The sequence below is a fragment of the Gracilinanus agilis genome, chromosome 1 (assembly GCF_016433145.1).
Source record: "Gracilinanus agilis isolate LMUSP501 chromosome 1, AgileGrace, whole genome shotgun sequence".
NCBI classification, from domain to species: domain Eukaryota; kingdom Metazoa; phylum Chordata; class Mammalia; order Didelphimorphia; family Didelphidae; genus Gracilinanus; species Gracilinanus agilis.
The window spans coordinates 121,781,941-121,808,966 of record NC_058130.1 but is presented as its reverse complement, the minus strand read 5'-3'; the positions used below and the strand labels follow the sequence as shown (position 1 = coordinate 121,808,966).

The 27,026-nt window shown below is 35.2% G+C and overlaps 1 protein-coding gene across 1 annotated transcript in view; it reads right to left on the bottom strand.

Moving 5' to 3' along the window:
* The window catches only part of PTPRD (protein tyrosine phosphatase receptor type D), a 610,060-nt gene that overhangs the window by 541,389 nt on the left and 41,645 nt on the right, over nt 1–27,026 (bottom strand). The gene's annotated exons all lie outside the window — the stretch shown is intronic.

Sequence of the window (27,026 nt, the reverse complement as noted above, 5' to 3'; positions counted from 1 at the left end):
TAGTTTTACTATAAAACTTTATATACAATTTTGTAACCACCTAAGTTTTAAAATCTAAGTCTACATCATAAAGTATTAATATTCATTTTGCCAGGAAGTCTTTATTGGCATGTCTGTATGCACCCTTTCTTATTTACTGAGTAGCCACATCGAAGGCTAATATAAAGCAATAAATAATCTGTATCACATATCTAGCAGTGCTTATTGAGTCCCCTCATACTTATTTGGTTCCCCTATGGCCAAGTTAACAGGTAACAGGACAGTCAGCGATGACAAGATCCTAATGTGTAACAAGATGTTTATACCTCCAAAATCTCCTTACCAAGTATGAACTCCTCTCTCTGAGTTAGGATGGTTAGCCACATCAACTTAGAAAAGCACACCTCTAGGTGATTCTTAAAAAATTTTTTTTTCACAATAGTTGGATTCAAGATATTTCAGGTCAAGGAGCCAACAAGAGATGAAAAATCCATCTCTTGAGAGCACTTATGGAATGAAAAGGTTATTTCTCTCCACCACACTGCCACTGACCACCCTCTCATCCCTAATCAGTCATGACACCTAGCAAAGGAAGGCGCCAAAAAGGAGGTAGCCTATCTGGCAATTAAAGAGACAGTTCAGAAGAATTCAATGCATAGTGGAGAGATAAGAAACACACCAAGGAAAAAAAGCTGCAGAAAAAGAAGCCTGCTACAAATTCAAGCCATAGCTGGCCTATCAGTCAAGAGTAGAGCTACTCTATAATACATGTATAACTGAGTGGAATTGCTTATCAACTCTGGGAGGTGGGAGGGAAGAGGAGAGGGAGAAAACATGTAACCATGGAAAAATATTCAAAATTAATTAATTATTTTTTTTAAAAAAGAGTTGACCTACTGAAAAAAGAGCTGACCCTCGGAACCCAGCCAAACAGCTAGCACAAGAAGGACTGTGTAATCAGGAGAGAGCTTCATGAGGCTCTAGAGAAAGAGTCTGAGCCTTATAGTTTCCAGAGTAGAGCATGGAACATGGTCTTTATGGTCATGCTGCATTCCCTTTGTACTCTAAGATGGAGCCCACTCTTCCATGGATGCTGTGTAGATTTAAGGGACTGTGTCCTCCAGGAAAAAGGGGAAGTATTTTGAATATTTTCTCAACATTTATGAACTAGTATTTAAGAGAAGCATACTGGTAGGGAGCTCATGGGCTAAAGGAATAGGAGTAGCCACCAACAGGATAGCCTCTTGAACCTAAGGTATCACCACCTGGAGACTCATTTATAATCCTGTGAATGTAAGGTCGGGAAGTAGTCAAGAGCCAATGTGACATATGAAATCTTCAGATATTATACATGTCTTCTGAATCCAGACGCACTTCATAACTATTTTTTATTGAGGATGACTAGCTGCATTACTTTTCTTACTTCATTTTTTATAAAAGAAAGATCAGATAGCATTAGCCATTCAGATAGTTTATGAACATTCAAACCTTATAACCACATAGAACTTAGTGACTTAGAAGAGAAATATGTACCTAACTAATGCTTTCAGGAGGTAGATGAGGCAGAGGAAGCAGAAACAATAGCTCTGGATGGCCACATTTCCATGCTAGCAAACATCTGACTAAAGCATTCAACAGAGGAATCACAGCCCTGGGTTATAATCCTGCATAAGAGAGTATCTTCAGGCATGAAATGCTCAGTTTATCATGAAAGTTCCATGCTACTGAAATGGTAAGCACATATCCTTTATTTCTGAAGTAATATCAATTCTGACCTGTTGCCCCCCAAAATCCTAGAAATGACTTGAGTTCCAACATATATACAAATGATAAATGAATAAAGCCAATAAGCATTATAATAAATAAAGAGATGCATCTGAGAACAATGAAAGATGGAGAATCACATGTTGGAGAACTATGGTCACGTTGGTCATATATGTATTGATGTGTGCTTCAATAATGACATATTTAGTATATACACATGTGGGTGTTGACTGCCTAGTATAGGAGACGTGGTGGTAACAAAAATCATAAGTGGCATTTCTACATGAAAAGTACAACATTACTGTGCAATTATCATTAATATGAAAACCCACACAACTCTGAAAGACTACTAAAATGGATTAATCCCATCTTATATCCAATTCTGAAAAATACGGTCATCACTACCTTTGAAAAAATATCAGGGAATGTAAATGAATAACCACAAAAAATTTCCATTTATGAGATAAACAACTGAATTCATAGACTATACTGCTGGGGAATAAATAGTACGTGGAGCTGTGAGAGGTAGCAAGTTGTAGTAGTAAGTATGCTGGGTTGACAATCACTACCCCAACCCTGAACAAAATACCTTACCTCTCAGATCTCATTTCATCAAATGGGGAGAACAATGCTTGTATTATCTAGGTCACATCACTATAGTGAACTGCTTTATAAAGTTCAAAGCTCTCTATAAATGTGAGCTATGATATGAAGAATATAAAATACATTATCACATCCAAAAATATAGTTCTTATGTCTTCTACAATATATTTATGATCTACAATGATATTTTGAAAGCTTGATATTTTCATGAACATAGACACTTTCCCCCAATGAACAATATGATCTCTCAAAGCCAACTCATCCTGTGCCATGCCTGTCGTGTATTTTCAAAAGATTCTCCACGTAAAGACTAACCAATGTGCCAGAGTTCTCCTTTAGAATTTTTTTTAACAAGACAACCCTCAGGTTATCAAATTGCTATCCTTCCTTGGCAATATATCATTGTACAGTGTCTCCACTAGTAATATCTCCTATTGAGAGCACTGAGAGTTAATATTTATAGATGATCTATTCATTTTGGTTTTTTTTAAACCCTTACCTTCTGTCTTGGGGTCAATACTGTGTATTGGCTCCAAGGCAGAAGAGTGGTAAGGGTAGGCAATGGGGGTCAAGTGACTTGTCCAGGGTCATATAGCTGGGAAATGTCTGAAGTCAAATTTGAACCTAGGACCTCCCGTCTCTAGGCCTGGCTCTCAATCCACTGAGCTACCCAGCTGCCCCCGATCTTTTCACTTTGTAATTCATAGCATCTTCTTCTGCTTTCCCATTGCTCTGATATGGAGACAGCAGAAGTAAAAAGGGAAGTATTGGAATGAGACCCACTCAATATTTTGGGTTGTTTTTAAGGGTGATTGAGAACAAAAAATTCATGGTATAGTCACAAAATGCTTGGAATAACCTCCTCTGTTCTTTGCTTGGCTGGTCTTTGGGCAGTGGTTTCAACCTGTTACCAAGACATTAGCTGAAATCTTTCCAGCTTTATAGAATTCATCTGAGTTTTTAACTATGCAAACATAACCTTTGAGAACCTTCCAATTATGATGTCACAATGATAACTCAAGAACACTTTAAAACAGCAAAGATGGAGAGAAAAGAATTTGGATTGCAATGCTATAATCTGCAAACTCTGTTTTGTTACCTTGAAAGCTAAATTTTCCATTTTAAAATCAATATAAAAGTCTCATTTTCATTCTAACAGATTAAAAAAAATCACTACAGACTCCACAATGAGTTAACTGGATTCAAAATATGAAATCTAAGCAGGCAGCCTTTTTTTTAAAAGCTTATATTCAGGAATAACACAGATTCAAACCTACCATAGGAGAGCACTTCTAGTGATTTAAATAATACCTGCCACCTTCAAATAAAACAACTTTTTCTTTTTTGAATCAACTACTTCTGAGTTGGATAGCTCAAAAGTGTATGTTTCAAGATTACTTAAAAAACAGAAGCAAGTTCTGGTGAAACCTTCCTGAAATTAACTCTGTATGTTTAAACTCACTAGATATTCTAATTCTACATCTCTAGGCTACTGAATAGGTGGCATAATCACTCTTCTGTAACTAACAAGACGATATTCCTATTCAAGCTTTTTATGCATGGCATCTGATTAAGTGTTTTGATAAAAAAAGAAAGATTTTTTGAAACATTGTTAAAAACAGATCTTTTAGAGTTACATTGCCCAAATCAAAGATTGAAATCTTCTCTATTCTGCCCCCCCAACAATGGATTGCATACTATTATAATGTTGCCAGTTATATATTTGGGGTAATATTCCATTGGAGATACAATAAAAGCTTACTTCTGTCACAGAAGCAACTGAAATGGGGATGTATCAATGTGAATTTCCTTTGTTCTCTCACAATTACTGTGACAAAAATATTTATGTTAAGAGAATCACTGATGACAATAAAAGTGGTAGGAACTAATGTTGTAAAAGATGAAAATAGACACAACCAGCATTCACAGACTGCAGTTTGTTTGATGGTGTGAATTGCAACACCTACCCAGTCAGTACTAACACACCCTATAATCAACAGAATCACACAAACAAAGCAACTATATATTAGAAGAGACTTACACTAGTATTTAGGAAGTACTACTATGTCTTCAGATAGATAATTATATTTGCAAGTAAATAACTAATGGACAGAATCACTGGTTTTTCAAAAAATGCTCACAAAGGTTTGATTCCTTTTTCTTAAGGATTAAGGATCTTGGTAGGTATTTATATCTTAATAATTTAATTGTCCTTATACAAAGCATATCTGAATGTCTTCCGATTTTCTGCAGATTGTGATTTTTGTTACCCACAAATACAGTTATCCTGAGCAAAATTTAAACCTGTCTTACTAAACTCAATGACACTAAAATGAGAGCACAGTCTTATTTCTAATGAGCCTTATTTGAAAAAATAAAATATAATTCAATGCTATCATGAGACCTAAGAAGGCTACAGGATTTGTCCAAAGAACTAAAGTGAGGTAATGCCCAGGCAAGTCTAGAACCCAGCTATACTTTCTGGTACAATTCCTTTTTCTATTGTTCTGCTCTACCTCTTAATGCATGAACAAGGGAGCTCAGAGCAGACTTGAATGTATATACACAGGATCATTTCTTTATTCATTGCCTTTGAAGATAAATCTGAAAAATGTTGAACTAGAAGGCAACAGTTTTTGAGAAGTTATGGTAGCTATGATACCAACCTACCTCCTTTGATCAATAACAAATATTATCACTAGTCAAAATGTATAAAAGTCTCTGTTTCAATTCTACTCTGATGATCACACTGGAAAAATTGTCATCCAGTCAGGTATTGAAAATGAGAGATAATACATAGACAGCCCGATTGGATTAATGGGGTCCCTTCTCCCACCATATTGAAAGAATTACAGGAAATCCTTCAAGATAGATCCTCTTCAGATGAGTTACAGAAAGACATAAGCAAGAACAATACAGGATGAAAGATATGAAGGGTTGCAATCTGAACTCACAGAAGGAAGACCCACATCAATATGGAAACCTTCTGACATACCACGATAGTAATATAGAGGTATCCCTTCCACATTACAAGGCTTAGGAGCATGGTTCCCCACAATCTGAAAAAATCTGTGTAAAATTTTTTGGCTGTCTCTTTGTACCAGAGAAGACATATAAATTATTTTTCTTTTATGGGGTGTTTATAGTACCTTACTGTAAAATTTGTATTAAGTACTTGGTCATAAGCTATATGTAGGTCAATGTTAACATTTCTAGGTTCTGTGTGTTATCTACTACAAACTTTAAATTTTTACTATTTTAACTTGAAAAAAGAAATTGTGTCTATTTATGATATTACAAGAAAATAGGTTGATATTACACACTTTTTATATTTTATGCAATTCCATTTAATTCCTTATGCTGACCTGTGATATATTAAAACTGAGGAAAGTCGAGATGTAGAAGGGATACCTGTAGAAGCTTTAGGGAAAAGAAAGGGGGTGAGCAATATTGATCAATTTTCTCTGCTAGAAATTAGTTCTCAAGAACTTCCAATTTTATCTTAGGTGGACAGGAGAATTTCTGAGATGGTTGCTGATAGCATATCATCACAGTGGATTTCAATGAAATAACAAGTGTATGGTCCAATGAGTCAATAAATCCCAAAGACTTAACACCATTTGAGATAGCACCCACTGTATCATCAGGTGTAGCCTGATAATTTGATGTGACTGGTATGAGGCACAAGCTACAGTTCTTTCCTTCTTAAAACAACAGTTGTGGCCCTTTATTCCTCACCAAGAATATCAAGGTCATTGTCTGGATCAAATGGAAAACAGTGCTTCCATCAACAGATGTCAAAATGGATAAGCACAAATTTGACATACATTTGCAGAACGATCACCTGCTATCAGAGCTGCTATGACAGCTGTGTAGTAAGACAATGCAGGCCAATTTATTGGTCCTCTGTGCCCCAAGTGCTCCCCAAATGCATCTGACAAACATATGCCTTACTGTTACACAATGGGTGTTTATGACTGAAAGGTTATTTGTATAATGATTCAATTAATCAGTGTTGATAGGCATTTTTTATAGTAGATAAAAAGCCAAGTCACACCAGGATTTGCTTCCACAGGCTGCACCTCGAATGTACTACATGTATTTTTCCCCATTTTAAAAAGGCTAAGTCTCCTAGTAGAAGATGCCCCTGAATCATATGACGTTGGCCAAATGAATGTAATATACACATTAACTTCTTAAAAATGTGCACTGAAAAAGCATTTCTTATAATTTCCTATTTTAACCACTGGGGAGGGATTGTACTTTCTAAAGCCACCAGGCCATCAGTGTGGAAATTCCCTGACAACCAACCTGTCTCCTAGTACTCCTAGGGAGGATGCCTGAACCTCATAAAGCAATTTGCTTGCATTACAGGTGGAATAAGAAACTGAGGCCTTCCTGACAAGCCTGGCTCTCTATGCAAAAATTGGCACCGAATCTTAGCCAACAAAATTACTGTTTCTCTCAATTGCCTAATTTTTTTCATCATGTTTTATAGTTACATGAAAAAACACTAATGATTAAGGTGAAAATACTAACAAATTAACCTCAGTAAAAGCTGTGCTAAGCATAGGGCACGAAAAGCAGATCACTGAGGAAAAGAGCAGTAATTTCTTAATTAATGTCTGATGGTCTTGTGTTCCTAAAGACTTCAAGAACAAAGCCATATGACAAAGAAGTACTTTGTTTCCTGCACTGGCTACCACGCTTCCTGAATCAAGATCAAGTGGCTTCACTATGATATTAATTTTCTCATAATAAAGAAAAATTACTTTCTCCCCCAAGAAAATAAAACATGCTATAATGGGCTTCATCAGCTGCTATTTCTCCATTCAGATTTCCTTTGTTGGAAGCCTTCTTGATCAAATTCACTTCCACAACAAACCACTAATTGGCATTTGCATGTTACATTTCCTCCATATATTTGAAAGCATTTCAGTAACTTGCTAAGCATGTATCTGAAGGTTAGAGATACAGGGGGCTAAAATCTACAGAAGAGTACATCCTAGTAGATTTATGCTTGAGAAGAAGAATTGAGATGCTGTCCACAAAATGTGATTCGCCATCTGCAAGATACCCATGTAGAAAATATACAGTAGATCATGCCACTGTCAAAAATAAAACCATAATTATTTAATGTTTTCTGACAAAAAATAGGGGGAAATGTTCTTTAATATGAGTTTTGACTGGGAGGCAGAAGACCTTTGGTAAAGCTCTAATTCTGTGACTAACTCAGGGAAGTGAGAAAATTTTGGTCTCTAAACTGGAAGGTACTTAGAGGTCTTCTATAATGCTTACTTAAAGCAGTTACCCAAATCCTCTGGAGCCTTGCTTACTTCATTGTAAATAAATATGCTTATGATCTTGACTTTAAGATTTAAAGGGATATTCTGTGAATTTGGGCTAAAGTCCTGACCAGCAAGAGTTCATTCAATAATAATTCATCAGGCATTAATTAAAAACCTACTAAGTGCAAGAGAATTCATAGGACAGAAAGAGTAAAAAAATAACACAAAAAAAGATAACAATGTTTGATTCCAAGAAGCGATGGTCATGGGGAGGGAAGAGTTAGGAAGGAGAATATTCCATGTACAATTATAAGTAGAATGGGATGCTGGTAAGGAGAAACTCAAAGTGCTTTATGAAAATATGAAGGAAAGACCATTTTCAGCCACAGAAGACACCATGGAGAAGTTGGCTCCTGAAATAATCCTTGAAGGAAGAAACAATTTTAAGAGACGAAGATAGACAAGTCATGCTAGTCCAATTTTATGTTGGTTTTTTAAAGGGATACTTGGCTCATTAGATCAAATGAATTATATGAACATAGTATATGAAAAATACAGTGATGTAATTAGACTCAAAAATAGTTCAACAACAAGAAATAAGGAGTGGCAATAAATTGATCAGTATCAACCTGAACTCTTCAAAAGAACACAAAAGGTCTCTGATTTGCTGAATATTGTTATAAGTGCTTTAGAATGGAAGCATAATTAGTACATTTCTCATAAAAATTTGCAAATGGCGTAAAGCTAACATGTCAGGTCAGATATTGTCAAGTAGGCTGATGAACAAAGGGACTAGACTTGTACTTTTTTCATTGCAGAGAACTCCCAGATAAGAAAACTCCATCAACCAATGCAGCAAGCTCACACTTCTTCTGCAACTCATAATATTTAGACTTTCCCTGGAATATACAATCAATATGTGTCAGAGGTGAGATCTGAACCCACATGTTTCTAGTTTTAAGGCCAGTACACTATTCACAATACCATGAAGAGGTCGAAATTATAAGAAGATAAAAATAGAACCCAAGGGCAACTGTACAGTGGTTCAGTCTAACTTTTAATTAAAAAAAAAAGTATACAAGCTAAGGATAGGGGCCATACCATATCACTCCATGAAATATCAGTACTTCCATTCCTAATCTCTCTCCTTAGTTCTAGTTCCATATGATGAACTGTCTTTTGGAAATTTCCATTCTGTGTTCCACAGGCACCTTAATCTCTACATATCCCAAAGAGAAACCACTATAATTTCCTACAAAATTCACACCTCTTCCCAAATTTCCCTTTTACTGGCTTTGGGTACTGCCATTTTAAAATCAACATGCTCACTCAACCCACATAATTCAAGTTTGTTCAAATTCAATTGCCAAATCTTGTTCAAATCTCTACAGCATTTCTCTTATACATCTCCTTTCCACCTTAAAGGACACATTTAAATGGCTCAAAAGGCCAACTTCGGCCCTTCCTAATCTCCTTCAAATTTCTCTTGCCCTAAGCCTCTCCCTATTCCAAATCGTCTTCTACACAACTGCCAGTGTTTTTTCCTAATGCTCCTCTCTGACCATGGGGCCCCCCTATTGCAAGATATTAGTGGCTCACTCTATTTAGCATTTAAAACACTTTAGCACTGAATCCCATCCTACCTTTTCCAGTCTATTGGACTTTAACAAACTCATCAAATTGGTTTCCTTACTATTCTTCCTACTTCCATCTTCTGTCTCTTTGCCTTTACTCCAATTGTACTCCAGTTCTTGAATGCACTATCTTTTTGTTAGTATTCCTACTTCCTTCGAGGCTCACCTTAAGTCCTACTTTTTCCCTTTTAGTCCTTTACTGATCCACAAACTGAGTCTTTACACCAATAGATGTACTACAGCTCTCCTCACTAAATTGTAAACCACTTCATGTTAGGAACAATTTCAATTTTTTCAAGTAATTGAATGGTATGGAGAGAAAATACAGATATTTTAGTGCAACAGAAGCTGCACAAAGGGTTAACACAAGAATCTTGGGTTTTAGTAGAACCTCAGTGATCAAAACAGTAGAGAGTTTCACTGTATTCTGCCTAGGTCGGGGCACATCCTGATTACAGTGTTCACTGTTGCACAACATATTTTAGGAAAGATCTTTGAGTTGAAGTGATTCCAAAGGAAGGCAAGTAGGATGAGGAGGCAACTAAAAACAATGTAAGACAAAGATTGACTGAATGAAATGAAGGCATTTAAGCCTGGAGAAGGGAAAATGTAGGGGGAACATCAGGTAGAATTAGATATATTTTCTTTTAATATATAGCTGAATTAAGAAGGCAAAAGTAATATGCATAGAAAACAAGTATCAGCTCACTCTTAAAAAATATCCCCCCCCCCTAGAGTTGGCTAAGGGGCAGGGGCAGGGTTCATATTCAAACCTGTGATTTTAATCACGAAAGGAAACTGGACCTAGATAAGGAAATTCCTACCAATTCAGACCTGCAAATATATTCATCTTATAGTCTTAGGGAGATGCTTGGGTCACTGAAGAGCCAAATGACTTGCCCAAGGTCACAAAGCCAGTATTTGTGTCAGGGGCACCACATAAACTCAGGCTGTCCTGGTCTTGAAGAGAGGCTTCTATCCACTACAGCAGAAGTGTCAGACTCACAGCCGCTTAATCCCTAGGAACCAGATTAAAATGTAATTTGAAAATGTTTAACAAAATAAATAAAAATGCAAGTCCACATAGATTATGTTCATTTGCAGTTTTACAATTCAGTAAGTAAGCAACAGGAATCTTTTTCTACTTGAGCTTGATATTACCAAACTACATGCCTTCTCTCCTAGTCATTAGAGCTTTCTTTTCTTTTTTTTTTTTTTTTAAACCCTTACCTTCAGTCTTTATTGACTCCAAGGCAGAAGAGTGGTAAGGGTAGGTAATGGAGGTCAAGTGACTTGCCCAGGGTCACACAGCTGAGAAGTGGCTGAGGCCTAGGACCTCCCGTCTCTAGGGCTGACTCTCATTCCACTGAGCTACCCAGATGCCCCCTGTAAAGTGTTTTTTTTTTTTTTACAAATATTACTTCACTTAATCCCTGCTACAACCCTAGGAGGCATGTGCTACCATTATCTCCATTTTACAACTAAGGAAACTGAGGCAGATAGAGGCTAAATGACTTAATCAAGACTATACAAATAAAAAATCTCCGAGGCTGCATTTGATCTTAGGTCTTCCAATTCTAAGTCCTGAGTTCTGTTTGCTGTACTGCCTAAAGCATTCAATTAGATTAGATCATTTCAAACTTTCTGTTAAAATATACATGATTCTCTGAATCTAGGCAGTCTTTTAAAAAAGTCCCAGGGTATGAATCACTGTTGGGTTTAACCTTCATTTCTAAAGCATAAATAAATTATGTAAAACTTTCATTAACTTACTTTGGAAAAAAAAGGACATTCTTGCTTAGGTAAACATCTATAATTGGGTTCATACATATGTTTTACTCCATTTGGAAACATATATATGTCATTATGATAAACTTCCGAAGTTTGACGTCTGCAAGTTACATGGGTAATTATTTAAGAAGGACAAGTTCAGAAATGGGAGAGGCATCAATTATTTTAAGTTAGATCTTCACAGATAAACCACAAATATCCAAATCTGGAGAAATTAATGATGTATTTTGAGAGCTGACCAATGAGATTGATTACACTACCTTTCAGAAATCCTTAAGGTAGAACAGAAGTTATTTGAGGGCAGGAATGACTCTTATTTTTGCTTTTGTACCCACAGGGGGCTAACATAGCACCTTTTTCTACACAGTATGAACTGAATCAATTCATACTGAATTGAACCAGGCCAGAGATCATATGGAAGATTGTAAGGATATGCTAACTATTTTTCTAAGTAATGATCCTAAAAATACTTGGGAAATGATGCAAAAGGCATTAAGTGCTTTAAGAAGTCCCAGGAATATTCCCAAATGGTAGAGATTTGAGGTGAGGGGAAAAAACACTTAATCATTTTCTCCACACTTCCCAGAAGCAAACGACCACATCATAGAGTCAAAAAATATTAAAATATGGTAGAATTGCCGTGGTCATGTAACTTAACAGAAAGATCACCGAAAGTATCTCTGAAAAATGGTCATTTGGCTTCTAACCGAATGGCTTTTAAAAGTTCTTTAAAGAACCTTGTTGAAGGATCACAGGATGGCATCCCTAATAGTCAACAAGTTTTTTGCAGAGCAGATTCTATTAAAATAATCTAATTTCCTAGAGAAAAATATGATAAAAAAATCAAAAGGAAGTAATAAAAAATGTTTGGACTTTATCATAGCTTTCAACACTACCCTTTATGACATAATCATCAATAGTTCAATACTTCAGGGACCTGTGACTTATCAGTGAACATGTGCCTACTGCCAAGTAAGATCACACATCCTCTTTGCAAGGTTCTTTTCATCAGTTACTGTGAAAAAAAAGGAGAAAGAGAAGGAAAAGAAAAAGGAGGTGGAGGGGGCAGAATTATCCCAAGTGACCAAACTCCTGTTGCCAAACCTCTCCAAAGAGGGGCAATTAAACTCTGATTGGTCAGTTTCAAAATATAGCATAACTATTGTGATTCATTTTTTCACCTATCAAGACTCTTTTTCTCTGATTTTTTGGTAAAATCCCAGAATGAAAAATCTTGTTGGTAATGCTCTCCATTAAAGGCTTACTTAAATTATTATGTTAAAATCATTTTTGTCTTAATAAAACAGGAAATCCAACATAATACTATTACTAATGAACTGTGTTAGCTATTGTAACCGTGTTACAAGGCATAGGGGATTAAAAGTCTATGTGCTACAAGCCATTTTGAATTGCAGTCTTTAAGCTTACTCCAAACATACATGAAATGTCTACAAATCCCTTTTCTCCCCTCCCCCACACAAAAAATTATCCCAAATCTACCCTCAAGTTCAAGATATTTCTGACAACATAAATGTAATCCTTTACTATCACTGATCTATCATCATAGTTAAGAATAACAAGGTCTAAGAACCTACTCTGAGAGTAGCACACAAAAATTTACACCTACATTACTGATTGGAAAAAAAAATAGATGTAACAAGCCACCGATGCTATTATTGAATTAACAACTAAAAAACAAGTTGACTGTTTTAGTCACTGGAAAACACCCTATGGTGGTACTAGACTGATTCAATATATCTTTGTACAAAATTGCCATTAATGGTAGAGACATTCATCCTTTAACAAAAGAAGTCTCTATCCTAAGCCTCAGGGTTTACAGTAATTCCAGACTACTAACCCTGGATAAGAGTTTTAAACCAAGTCCCCTACTGTACCATTTCCTGGTTAAATGCTTTTATTTTTTTTCAAAACAATGGAAAAATGTTTCCGACAATTGAAAGATTTAAAGAGAGCTTAAATAACTAAAAACCTATAGCAAACAACTTGGAAAGAGATACGTTTAAAGGAACATGAGTGCTGGGCTAGTTCCAGTTTACTCTTCACGTGTTTCAAAACACAAAGGTCTCTCAGCATTTCCTATTATCAGTGTATCCCGAAAAAAAAAGGAATTGGTTTGCCTCTGCAAAGAATAAGAGCTGAGCAGCCTTTTGATTGCAGAGGATAATCTATAAACACAAGAAACAAAGTTGACCCTTGAAGTGATCTCTGTTCACCTCCTCACAAGGGATGGCAATCTAGAGATATCGTTATAGGGTACAAAGCAGCTTTTAGGAAAGGCTCCTAAAGGAAATCATTCTTGCATTCAACCATGTTGCTATGGTAACCAAACCAATCAAGCTTCTTCACAAAGGCTTTTATGTCAAGTTCTGTTAGCAAACTCATAGAGAACATATAACTCAACTAAATTAACATAATATTAATTATGCTATTAAAGATAGGTAAAAGGCACAAGTCTTTTACAAATGTGTGTAGGATATTCAGCTCCCATATCAATATTTTAAAATTTGTTTGGGCTAAAATCTTTATTTTTCATGACAAAGGAGTGTCCCATCCGCTCTTCCTCCTAATATATATGGAGGGGGGAGGTTTGAGGAGCGGGAGGTGGTGGCGTGATATATCTAGCAATGCGATTGCCCTAAGCCTCCATGTGCACTTTCAAAGATGAATTATTCTCCTCACTCTCTGGACTGCAACAAGAGAATTCCTGCATCTCATTGACTTTTGTTCAGTGAGTCTTAGTGGACTTACCATGTTTCCAACAGTAATAAACATCTTTTCCCCCAAAATTCCCAGCCCTACAACCTACCAGGAGCAACATGGAATAATGAATCAAGAAGGTTGTTTTTTCCTAAGCTTAAAAAAGAGAAACAACAACACAACAAAAACTCAAACCAAAAACATTGAGCCATGGGTTGGCAAATGTTCAGTATTGACCACAACTAAAAATTTGCAGTTCATCTTTTGTTTGTTTGGCACCATGGTTTTATCATTATAGGAAATACTAGATTTTGAAAGCTTCCTTTATCAGTTTGCACTTACAAATACACTTACAAAAAGACAACTTACAAATGACTTAATGTTAGAGAATTACCTAGATCATTGAGAGGTTATGACTTACTCATGGTCACACAATCAGTTGGAGGCAGAATTTGAACTCAAGCCTTTCTAGTCAATAAATGATAATCAGTAAATGTTTATTCAATACCTACTGGGTACAATACGATGAAAAAAGGGGGGGGAAGAGTTTCTACTCTCAAGAAGCTCACAGACTAATGGAGGAGCTTCTTTTTGACTCCTAAAAGCAGTCCCCTTTTCACTAAGGCATAGAGCCACTTCTCCAGAGAAATCCTTATGTCAATGAAATACTTCTGAGCTAATTTAAGCTAGAATAAAGAATGGGCCTAATGCTAGAAAGCCCCTTACAATTAGGCATTGTCATAAATTCTTTTTGGGAATACGCCCATCTGTAATCTTTCCTAGTGCCAAACAATTTAATACAAAATCCAAAATAATTCAGCTATATTTGGGCCCAGATTTTGGGCAAAAGAAGTTCCAAATACAACACATTCTACTAGTAGAAAAAATAATAAAATAGTATAATTATTTTTTCCCAGGAGTATAGACATTACAAAATGGAAAGTATTATAGTGGTCATGAAGACTATCCTCTTCACTGAACAGATTATAAAAACGAATTACAAAGATAAACATTCCGTATTAGCTAGGAGCCAGAAATTCAGGTTTTAAGACTCCAAATGAAAATTTTTTTTTCCAGTCTGCCATGCTGCTTCTCCTTACTTCATTTTATTTTGTCATATTAAAAAGTGGGAGACGACTTTGACTTTGAGTTCAAATCAGACACTTACTAGCTGTGTGATCCTGGGCAAGCCCTTTAATCCTGTTTGTTTCTATTCCTCATCAGTAAAATGAGCTAGAATGACAAAGCACTCCAGCATCTTTCCAAGAAAAACCCTAGTATGATTATAAAGAGTCAGACTCAACTGAAAATGTATGAATTACAATAACTTTGACTTATTTTGGAAATTCAAACCAAATAAGCTTGATGGTATTTCACAGACTGATACTATCAAGCAACTAGGCAGGGTGGAGTGAGTAAGGTACTAAATAGATGAAGACTAAGTCATTACTTAGTGCTTATAGCACTTGGCCTCTGTAATCCTGGAAATTTCAATAATTATTATCTACTATCTCCTCATTAAATATAACAATAATCACCAATCATGAGATACTCCTTTGAAAAAAGTGACACAAGTAGCCAAGTAGATAATAACAGGTAACATGTATAAATGGACCACACTATATTTTGCATTTAGCTGAATACTGGGGGAAGAAAAAACAAATGATAACATGACTCCAATATTGTTACTTTGGAATAACAATCTATGGCACCAAAGCTCAGAAGAGCACTAATTAATTGTGGAATTGAGACCCTAGCTTTAAACCCCAATCGTGCCTGCTAAAGTGAATGATTCTTCACCCAGAATATGTTTTTTTACTTTTCCATTTGTCACTTTTCTCATCTATAATTACAGGGGTGGGGCTAGATCAGTGGATTTCAGGGTTTGATCAAGGGAAATTCATGTGCTGTACCCTTTTAGGAGGTCCATGAGAACAAAGCTATTTCATAATAATACTAAGACATTTTAATCTTTAATATGGTAAATATTACTAGATCCAATCCACATAAACAAATGCTTTTTAATAGTCCCGAAATCGAAAAGTTTGAAAACCACTGGACTACATGTTCTTTAAGACTCCTTCATAATTTAAAATCTATAAAAATGAATATCACCAAAATGTTTAAAGTCTCGTGGATATGGCTAATCCATACAATATACTACAGTTTAGAATTTAAGAATTCTGTAGACTGATTTTTAAGCTATAATTCAGCTATAATGTGCTAAATATGAGAAAGTTTTCAAAGGAAAAAGTTATTTTCGAAAATTCTCTAATGTTTTAAGCTCTGAGAGCATGATTAAAGAAGAGTGATGAAAATTTTAAAGATTTAGGAATTTCAGCAACTTAAATTGATTTTGTCTTTAAAATAACACATTGTTATTGTATGCACTTAAAGGAATGGACATCTAGGTGTGCAGTGGATAGAATGCTGGAATCAAGAAGACTTGAAGTTCAAATGTGGCTTCAGACACTTAATAGCTGTGGGAACCTGGGCTAGTCACTTAATGCTGTTTGCCTTCGTTTCCTCATTTGGAAAATGAGCTGGAAAAGGAAATGTCAAATCACTCCTGTGTCTTTGCTAAGAAAATCCAAAATGGGGTCATGAAGAGTCAGACAGGATTAAAATAACTGAACAATACATTTTCTTCTAAAATTCTGAGAGTCTTAAAGTATTTCTTTCAAATTAAAAAAAAAAGACCTTTTTCGAGGCCATCTTTTAATTAGCCTGGGGGGAAACACACACACACACACACACACACACACACACACACACACACACACACACACACACCTACATTTAGATACCAACACAGTCATACACACCAACAGAACCACGTTTTTGTTTCTGTGTTACTTTTGCAAAACAATAACGTATTTTTCCTAGGAAGAATATAAGTAGTATGTATACATTAAAACATATCCTAAATTAAAGCATACAATTCTTCTTGATACTATCTAAAAAAGCCATGATTTAATTCATGATGTTAGGAAGAATATTATGAATACATATGTGTGTATGCATTTACATTTGCATCTTGGAAGCCTGGGAAAGCACTCTCCTCAATTTCATGTTGGTTTCCATTGTTAGAAGTGCCTGGTGTCTTGGATATGTTGTATATATATTCATATATGTCTATATATAGAGGGTATTCAAAAAGTCAGAGTAGTTTTAAGCTATTAAAATGTGCCATATTATGGTAATATTGCCCTTTTTTGAAACTGTAAAGTGACAGGAAGTGTTCTAGAAGTAACATGGACAAGCAATCCATTGAAGGGAAGAAGCAGCCTTCCAAGAAGTTCCGAGATTTCAACATATGTCAAACATACCTTATGAATATAACAATTAAACTCATGAGAAAAAGAGGGATGCAATCCCAACTAACATGTTGTGTTTATTGCATATGTCCATAAATATATCCATTTATAAATCCATCTACATAGAAACACATATGAATATTCTCAGACAGCTTTAGATGAAATCAAATATTGGGAAGAACACTTGGTAAGGAATCAGATCACTAGATTTTTTAGAGGTTTTCTTTTAGAAAAAAAAAGAATAATTTGGGGTCAAAGAAACCATGTCATGCATTTTGCGACAGAGACAAAAAATAGTTTTCGCATAGGTATAATTTGTATAGGTAGATAAGCAGATAGCTATAGATATATATACACATTTTTATATACACACATATATCTACTATATACACAAAAACATATATAAACTGAAATCATGTCTCAAAAGATTTTGTTATTCAGGAATAGAAAATCTTGAAAAATATACCTTCATCAAAATTCTTATAACACATCCTAGAAGCTCAGTTTCTAGAAATTTACCAGATCCATTATTAAAGTGAACCCCACCAGCTTGACTAGTTCCCTTGATGACTATACATTCGCAGCTATTTTCTTTTTCATGATGCTCAGTTTCTTTAAGAAAAAAAAGCACAGAATAAAACAGAGATCATAAAGCAAAAACTAGGTGTGTGTATATATATAATCATTATTTGGGCATTGTTCTTCCCTTTGTAATCATTATGGAGAAATTAAATAATCTTATCATTGGTTCTAGAAAAATAGATTTATTTTACACAGCAACTTCCCAGGATGGTTTTATAGTTACTCAGTTGTCATTTCTTCCTTTCTATTTTCTCTCACCCCCTAATTTTTCAAAACTATAAAGCAAAAATGGAAAGAAAATGTTTAATACATGAGACCTTATGGTGATTGATTTTTTCATCATTATATATTTTATACCTTAAATCTCCAGGGAGCCCAATTTCTTTCAATAAGCCAGAAAAAGTCCCAAATCTTACATTTATATCTTTCAAATATTTTTGCTAAAATTTTACATGTAAATAAAAAGGGATAAGTACATAAATCTGAAGGAGCTGCCTGAGACATACAAAGTTTAATTGGTCAAAGACAAAAGAGTGGTATGAGTCAAGGGCAGAATTTGAAACCAGACTTTCCAGACTCCAAATACTAGCACTTTATCTATTGTACCACACTGCCTCTCATTACATGGCTATTCCAATATTCATGTAGTTTTCTTTATTTTGAACAATATAGAACTATTAGCTAATATATTAATCACATAGAATTCTACCTTAAGCACAGACTAATAAAGCTGCTGCCATAAATTGGGATTTCTCAATGACAGTCATAATGCACAATCCATATTTTCATGCAGTGGCATAGGGCAGTGATGGGCAAACTTTTTAAAGAGGGGACCAAAGGAAAGGAAATGCTCATCTGTCAATCTGTTTCTAAGGCAACTCTTTCAATATTTCATTGTATTGTATCCTAATCATTGTATTCGTTAGGTTAGGAATAACCTGGAGGTCCAGATAGAACATTTCAGGGGGCTACATCTGGCCCGAGGGCCATAGTTTGTCCATCACTGGCAAGGGGGAGAGAATGCTAGATCTGGAGTCAAGAAAACTTGAATTCAAATCTAGCCTTAGATACTTAGTAGCTGTAGGATGCTTGGCAAGTCACTTCACCCTGTTTGCCTCAGTTTTCTCATCTGCAAAATGTGTTGGAGAAGGAAATTGGAAACTACTCCCATATCTTTGCCAAGAAAACACCAAGTGGAATCACAAAGAGTCAGACATGACTGAAAAATGACTTAACAACAAAATTTTAATTAACAAAAATATTCCATATACTATCATGATTAATACTAATATTACTCATAGTCTTCTATTAGAGACTTGAGAAGGGATCAAGTGATTGGATTCCTTCATCTTGTCTAAAAGCAAGAATGGATATTGGAGTAAATATCCAAAAAGAATGGCTAGAATAATAGACAAAATTTAATAAGATAAAATTTAAGACATAAATATAAATCTACTTCAGTTAAAAAAATCAACTACACTAATCCAGGAAAGCTGGATAAAAATTCATCTAGAAAAGATGTGGAATATTTTGTGGATAGCAAACTCATGATGACTCAAAAGTTAATTCCAGCCCCAACTATGTTCTAAAAATTACTTGATTTGATTGTGTCAAAGCTATTACTGTTCCATAACAGGCAATATGATTTCAAACTACATTGAGAGGCAGTTTCTCTTGTAAGGGAAATACTATTCCTGCTTTATTTTTCCCTCATCAGATGACTTAAACAATACCACATTCATTTGGTGGTTCCTCAATTAAGGAAGGATATTCACCAAATGAAAAGAATATTTCAATATTTTGCGAAAGGGGTAGACATTGTTCAGAGAGGTCACACAGTAGGTCTCAGACACTTGCTAGTTGTATTTCCCAGTTTAAGTGACTTAACTCTTGTCTGCTTCATTTTCCTCAACTGTAAAATGTTGATAAAGACATTTCCCAGAGTTGTTGGGAGGTAAAAATGAAATAAGATTTGTAAAGTGCTTAACATAGCACCTGGTACATAGTGGGTACAACAGAAATGGTAGCTATTATTTAGTAGTAGTAGTAGTATTGTCATACAGAATATGTAAGTGAAAGAGGAAAAGGAAAGATTCCAGACAGGGTTGTTTATTTCCAAATCCAACATCTCTGACATCATACCATGCTATCTTTTCTTTACTACAATACCAAATCATATTTTTTTAATGTGGATGAAAAGTTTCCTAAATATAATTTTTCCAAAAGAAGGAAAATAACATTTCAACTGGGGGGACATTTTTAAAAAACAGATCAACCATAGAGATAGACTCTGAAATATTTATATAGCAAATTATTTTCCTTTTCATGCAAGCAAGTAGGCCTGACAAAACAATGAATTTATGAATTTACATTTAATCTTATCATTAGATATTAACTCTAAATAAAAACACCATATATCTTCCAATGAGAAAAGACTTCTAGTGTCACATGGGATTTCCATGGTGTTCCTTAAATCACACAATTACAAACAGTCATGTGTTTCTTATATACTCGCCAATGATTTTAAAAAGTTCATAGAATCACAGTTCTATAGCTATCTAGTCCAACTCTCTCATTTTACAGGTGAGGAAACCGAGGCCCAGGTCCATTAAATTGCTAACAAAAGGTCACACAGGCAATAAATAGAAAAGCTTGGATTTGAACTAAGTCTACTAAATAAACATATGAATCGCACAGTACCGAGTATCCAGTAAATATAATATTTATATAAATTTATATTAAATTATGTAAATATACTTTGAAAATCCAGTAAAAAACAAAAACAAAAACTTTATTTGGACATTTCTAATAGCTAAAAATAGTAAATAAATAAGGTATCTGTTTTTAAAAACCTTTCGACCTTTTTTCCTCCTACATTCTCATGACATGACCTTAAGTTGTCAAAAGCTATGCAGGTGGATAACTTCTACATAGCTGAAAAGTCATTTCCTAAGGGCAGAGAGGCAAAATGTCTGCTCTCCAAGGACATACCTAGCTGAGTACAGAAAGACTTTTCAAACTTCCCATTAAATAGTGAATTTTTGGAGTCACAGTACCTCAGATATTAAAGAATAATAATTAAAACCTTTTATAACGCTTTAAGGTTCACAAAAACCATTCCTCACAAAAGTCCTGACTAGTAATAGGTAATACAAATCCCATATAAAAAAGAGGAAACTTTTTAGGGAGTTTTAGGGAAGGGAAGTGGCTTGTTGTCACACATCTAAGTAAGTAGCAGAAACACTTCAATGGGCTTCCTTTAGTGTACAGCTGAAAAAGGCTAGTACTTCAAAGGAGAAATAAGTACTTCAGAATAAGAGATAAAACAAATTTGATAGGTACATGTAGATAAAAATAGATATATAGGTACAGATAAACATAGATAACTATAGACATAGATATATGAATAAATAAATATAGTAGAGGCCTGGAGAGATAACAACATATACATAGAGATGTCTAAAAAGATACATAAATATCGACAGATACAAATAGAGAGTTAGAGATGGCTAGATAGATAGATTCAGATAGAGAACTAAAAAGATATAAAAGATAGGTAGATAGATAGATGGATAGATAGATGGATGAATATATGTAGATATATAGACAGACAGATAGATAAATGGATGGATAGATAGATAGATGAATAGATAGATAGATAGATAAACTGATGGATAGATAGATACATAGATACATAAAGGGATGGAGGGATAGATGAAAATAGATACATAGAGAGACAGATAGATAGATAGATAGATAGATAGATAGATAGATAGATAGATAGATAGATAGACGAATGGACAGATGGATGGGTGCGTGGATAGGTGGATAGGTATATTGACAGAGAGTTCTAGATACACTGAGATCCCAGAGATATTTAGAGAATGGATCATGTTATAAGAAACCATTCGTACTTAATACTCACTCCCCCTTCCACATGTATGCTGAACAGTTCTCCTGATTTAGCTAACATGTTCCAGACCCTACCAGAAAAGGGGCAAATCAGAAAGAAAAGTCTAAGTTTGTAAACACAGAAATTCTATGAATTTCAAAGGCCCCAGAGCTACAGCTTCAGTCAGCACAAAAATGTATGTAAATTTGGAAGGGGAGGGGAAGAGAGGAATTGTTTGTGTATTTGGGTTTTTTTTTTCCTTTTTTTGCTTAGTAAGCATTTGTCCTGCTTTATTTTTCTGGTTCTGTGGTGCTGTAAAGGCATAAAGAACTACAGCCCCTCATATGTTTTCCATTTGGATTCCAGCTGCATCTTAACCATGTGGTTTAGGCACCGAATCTCATCCCCACTCCCCGACACCCTCCCACAGGCTCCCACACCCCATGATTTAGGATGGCACTTCTCCTTCACTTTTGCTATTGAAACATTTATCTCCACCCTACTTAATGTCTGCCTTAGCCAGTGCTGCAATAACCTAAGCACTATAAAAGCAAAAAGGTAGGCTAAGAAATAAAAGGTGATAAGAAACTAGAATCAAATGTTAAAGTGCCTCCCCATACAAACATGTGTTCTGACAAGTGAAGGGCACTTTATGGTACACACAGGTAGGAATGCACTGCAATTTTGAATTCCTCCTAGGGAGCAGTGAATTGTTGGATTTATACCTCCTTGGGAGCAAGGTTAAGGATACTGGTAGTTGAGAAACAAGGTTAAAAGACTACACCATTAAGGTGTAAAAAAAAGAAGAAAAATGCCCATGGAATCAATGAAATGGAATAATCATGTAAACGTGTGCCTTCCTACACATTCCATGTCTATTTTTAGGCAGTGGCAATATAACAAGTTGTAAAACTACAATGTTTAACAGCGAGAGTAAGCCTAACCCCCAAAAGGTCTCCAAGCTCACATGATTTCACATTACATTCAATTCTGCCTACACTCAGTAAAGCAATGCAGAGCCCTGGAGAAGACAGGAAAATTTGTCTAAGACACAACTTCTCCCCTCAAGGAGCTTCCAGGCCAGTTAAGAGATAAGCTACACCAACAGATTTAGAGAATTTTAGAGTCAAGAGGGACCTTCAAGATGATCCTGTTCAATCCCCTCACTTCACAAATGAAGAAAACTGACAATTAGAAAACCTAATAATCCATGTATCAGAGGGGTACCAAGCAAAGTCCTTTGTGAAGTCGAAGGGCCCAAATTCTTGAAAACTAACTCATTGGGAAGTTCAGAGAAGGCTTCAAAGAAGTACATAAAGGAAATTAGAGTTGAGTTGACCTTTAAAGGATGGACAGAAACCCTACAAGAGGTCACTAAAAACAGTTCATCATTTACATATCAAAACAGTATATATACCTTTAGGCATATACTTTTACATACAGTATATTTATTTTTCTGTCCCTTGGTTCCAAGATTTATTCACTCACTATAGGTTGTCAGGGATCTTGTATTAATCCAAAATACGGAGCAAACCCAATTAAGCCATAGCTAAATGAACTTGAATGAGAGCCATTTAAAATAATAGGCCTGAAATTGCATAGAAGAGCATCTTTCTTGAAAATTATACATTTTCATAATGATTACTACAATATCCTGAGGCATGTTTAATCAGCACTTATCATCATCATCATCAAAATAATAATAATAATGATGATAATAATATACTCAATAATCTATTTGGCACTGCTTGATCAATTTAGACAGCCGTACAATTATTAAAGAAGAAAATAAAACCCACTAGCATCTGTTGGTTTCATAACCCACTGATGATTGGGAGTTGGTGCAATGGTTATAAAACACACATGCCTGAGGGAAAGAGACTAATTTCTAGTATTCAAAATGTGCATGTTTCTAATACAATGGTATCCAATGACTAGTCTGCCTTCCTTTTTTTCTGAAGGAAAGGCAGCAGAATGGATAGGTCTTGGAGACCAGAAGAACTGAGTTTCAATCTTGCCTCAATCACTTAAGTGAGTTTAGGCAAATCTCTTAATCTCTCCTAGCCTCAGGGTCTTCATTACAGCTAGAGGTCCACAGTAGGAATTTTTGTGTCCCACCCACCTTTTAAGGAAGAAGAGTTTATGAATAGACCAAGAATGAATACAGTACATTTCCAAGCCTGAAGGATATCCTAAGCAAAGAGAACAAATATCCAGTGCCAGGAGAAAGTAAGATGAGATGGCAAATAGCTAGTAGTCTAGTTTAGCTGAAATGAAGAAGATGCAGGGAAAAGCAGAGAGGCATAGAATTGAACAAGCAAGCTGCAGCCCATGTGTAGAAAACCTAGAATGTCAGGCCAAAGAGTAGGTACTTTATTCTTATGGGCAATGGGGAACTATTGAAGATCTAGGAGACAGGGGAATGTTGGTTAAATGTGAGCTGTTTTTTGGCAATGTGTGAAAGATGGACTGGTGTGAGGAGGAGACTGGAGGTGGAGAGACTAGTTAGGAGGCTACTGCTTTATTTTTGGCAAGAGATAACAGAGATCTGAACCCCCTGAATAGTTGGGGTAGTGTGAGTGGAGAAAAAAGGATAAAAGTCAGAGATTCTAAAAAGGTTGAACTAACAGGACTTGGCAACTGGTTGAGAGTTGATGTTGAAAGAGAAGGAAGAATCAAAGATAAATTCAGTGTTTCCAGCCTGTAGAAGATAATGATGCCATAATGGGGACCTAAAAAAAAAAGGAGTATATTAAGGAGAACTTTGTAGGGTTTGATAAATCCTAGGAGGTGCCTGGTCTCTGAATAAGTACCTAGTCTTTTCAGCACTTCAGGACACTTAAAATCCCTAAATGTGTATTCTCATTATATGATTGACAATACTTGAAAAGAAGCTTTGCTAAGGATGGAACCATTTGCAGAAAGCAAGTGTCAATTGTAGACTCTTCTTATGGAACCTACCAAGAAGCTCTTACTATAAATCATGCGTCAGAGGCAGGGACTGTTATTAAAATAATAATAGTGGAGAGTATAATGAGATTGAGAATCCATGTCATAAGCAACATGCTGCCTAAAAAACAGAATTTTTTCTTGATTTGAAATTTGAAAAAAATGTTAACTTCCTATATTGAAGTCTTATTCCTAGATCAAAAACAGATCTGTTAAGCCTTGTGATGGGCTTAGTAACAGATTTGAAATCAGAGGACATGAGTTCAAGTTTTGGCTCTCCTATTTAATTACTTGAAAAGTGCTTTCACTCTTCTCTTCATCCCCCAAAAGGAAGAAGTCTGACCTAAGTGCCCTTTACAATTCCTTCCAGATAAAAAAGCCCATGATTCTAGATCTTACTGTTCTTTTTCCTGGCAGCTATCACTAGGAATTTAGTTTGCACTTCTTCTGAATGTTCACTGATACTTTATTTTCCCAATAAATCTCAAGAAAATTATTTTGTTCAAAGAGAAAGGGAAAGTGTGTCAGGCCATGCATGGATAGTGCTCACTGCCATGTTCAGACTCAACGCAAAAAGAGAGGTGATTCTTTATATAGAACAAAGGTAAGTCTTCTAGAACATCATTTCTATAAGATGGGGAAAAACACATAAAACACCAAAGGTATTCCATAAACATCTCATTTAGTGTAGCAACACCAAATAATATCACAATGTTTTTCTTTTCCAAAGACACCATAATAAGTACAGATTTCATATCTCAGAAACAGTAAGGGGTAGGAATTGTTATTATACTTTCCAGTTGAAATTAGCTTCACTTTGGTTGGAAAAGGTCACCATTCTTCTCTTATTAAAAAGCTAGGCAAATCAGAAGTGACAAGATGGCCATGAGGCTGGCATTTCCTAACCATTCTAAATAATCTAATGTTTTTTTTAAAAAAAAAAAGGTGAGAAACTCCCCCCTCCACCCCAATGATGGACTAATCAGAATTATACTAAATTAGAAAATGCTAATTATATGTACACTTAGCCCCAATGGGGTAAAACAGATCAGGATTAAATAAACTACAAACTCCATTCAAGTCAAATCAATGAAGATGATGATGACTTGACACACAGGAGTCTAGATATCATTTGTCTCAATCAGTCCATCTTCTAGAATTCTGGCCTTGTAAAATCCTTTACTATGTTCTACTTACTTTGTTGTGACCTCTCAGTGGTTATGTCTGAAATTAAGCACATTTCTTTCCTAAAACTTCCCCCATTTCCACACTTCCCTATTTTTGTTTCAGGAACCATAATTGCCCTACTTATCAGCTCTGAAATTTTCTTCACTCTCTATATCTGATCATTTGCTAAATTCTATTGATTTTACCTCCAAGCATCTTTCATGTGGCCATTCTTGTTCAGGTAATCAATTATCCCTTGCTTTGCTATTAGCTTACTAAATGTTCTACCTGCCCCCTATCTGTCCTCAATCCTTCAACCAGTTGTCAAAATAACTGCTCCAAGATGCAGTCTTAAAGTGTCACCAACCCTTTTTGAAAATTTCCAGTGTCTCCCTCATAACTCAGTGATAAAACAGAAACTCTTCACCTTGACATTTATTCCCATAATCTGGTTTCAACCTGTTTTTCCAGGTTTATTCCATATTATCCATTTCATTCATTCTAACTAATCTGAAGTGCTGGCTATTCTCTGACCTAGACACTCCATTTCCTACTATATAAATTTCCCTCCACCCTTAGAAAGTATACACTTCTTTCTCATCTCCACATTTTATTCTTTATTTCATATTAAGGGTTCAGCTCACAATTCAATGCACAATTAAACAGTTTTCTCACTTGTAAAATGGGGATAAGAATTATACCCACTTCTCAAGGAATATTTATAGGGGTTTGCAAACCTCAAATATATAATAATTATTATATGTTTTATTATTATAATTATACATTATAATATATATGCTATTATTATGATGATTCACATGGCACTTTTTTCCATTCTTCCCAGTACCTCAGATTTTGCTTAGTATTCTTTATCTTTAAAATATCTCATACTTTTAAAAATAATCTCATACTTGTCTGTATTCAGATTATATCCTCCTGGGTAATATAAACTCCTTCAGGGCAAGAACGTTTTATGTTTGTTTTGTATTCTTTAGTAGCTATATTTGCACATGATAGGCATTTAATTGTTAGTTGAATCTATATTTGAATCTATCACTAATATCTGATATATTTCTTTTATGCCAGAATTTATCTGTCTTCATCCTAGGCAAAGATGAGTTATATTTTCAAAGTCCTTGTTTATTTTTTAATTCAATTTTTTTCACTTAAAAAGAACGTAATTTTTCCTTCCAATTACCCTCCAATGAAAAATAAAAGAAAAATAAAAGCTCATTAACAAATATTCATAGTTAAGAAAAACACATTTCTATGTTGGTCATATCTAAGTTCTCTGTTTATGGCTGAAAGTAGGACCAACATCTTCCAACACTAGTCCAGTACT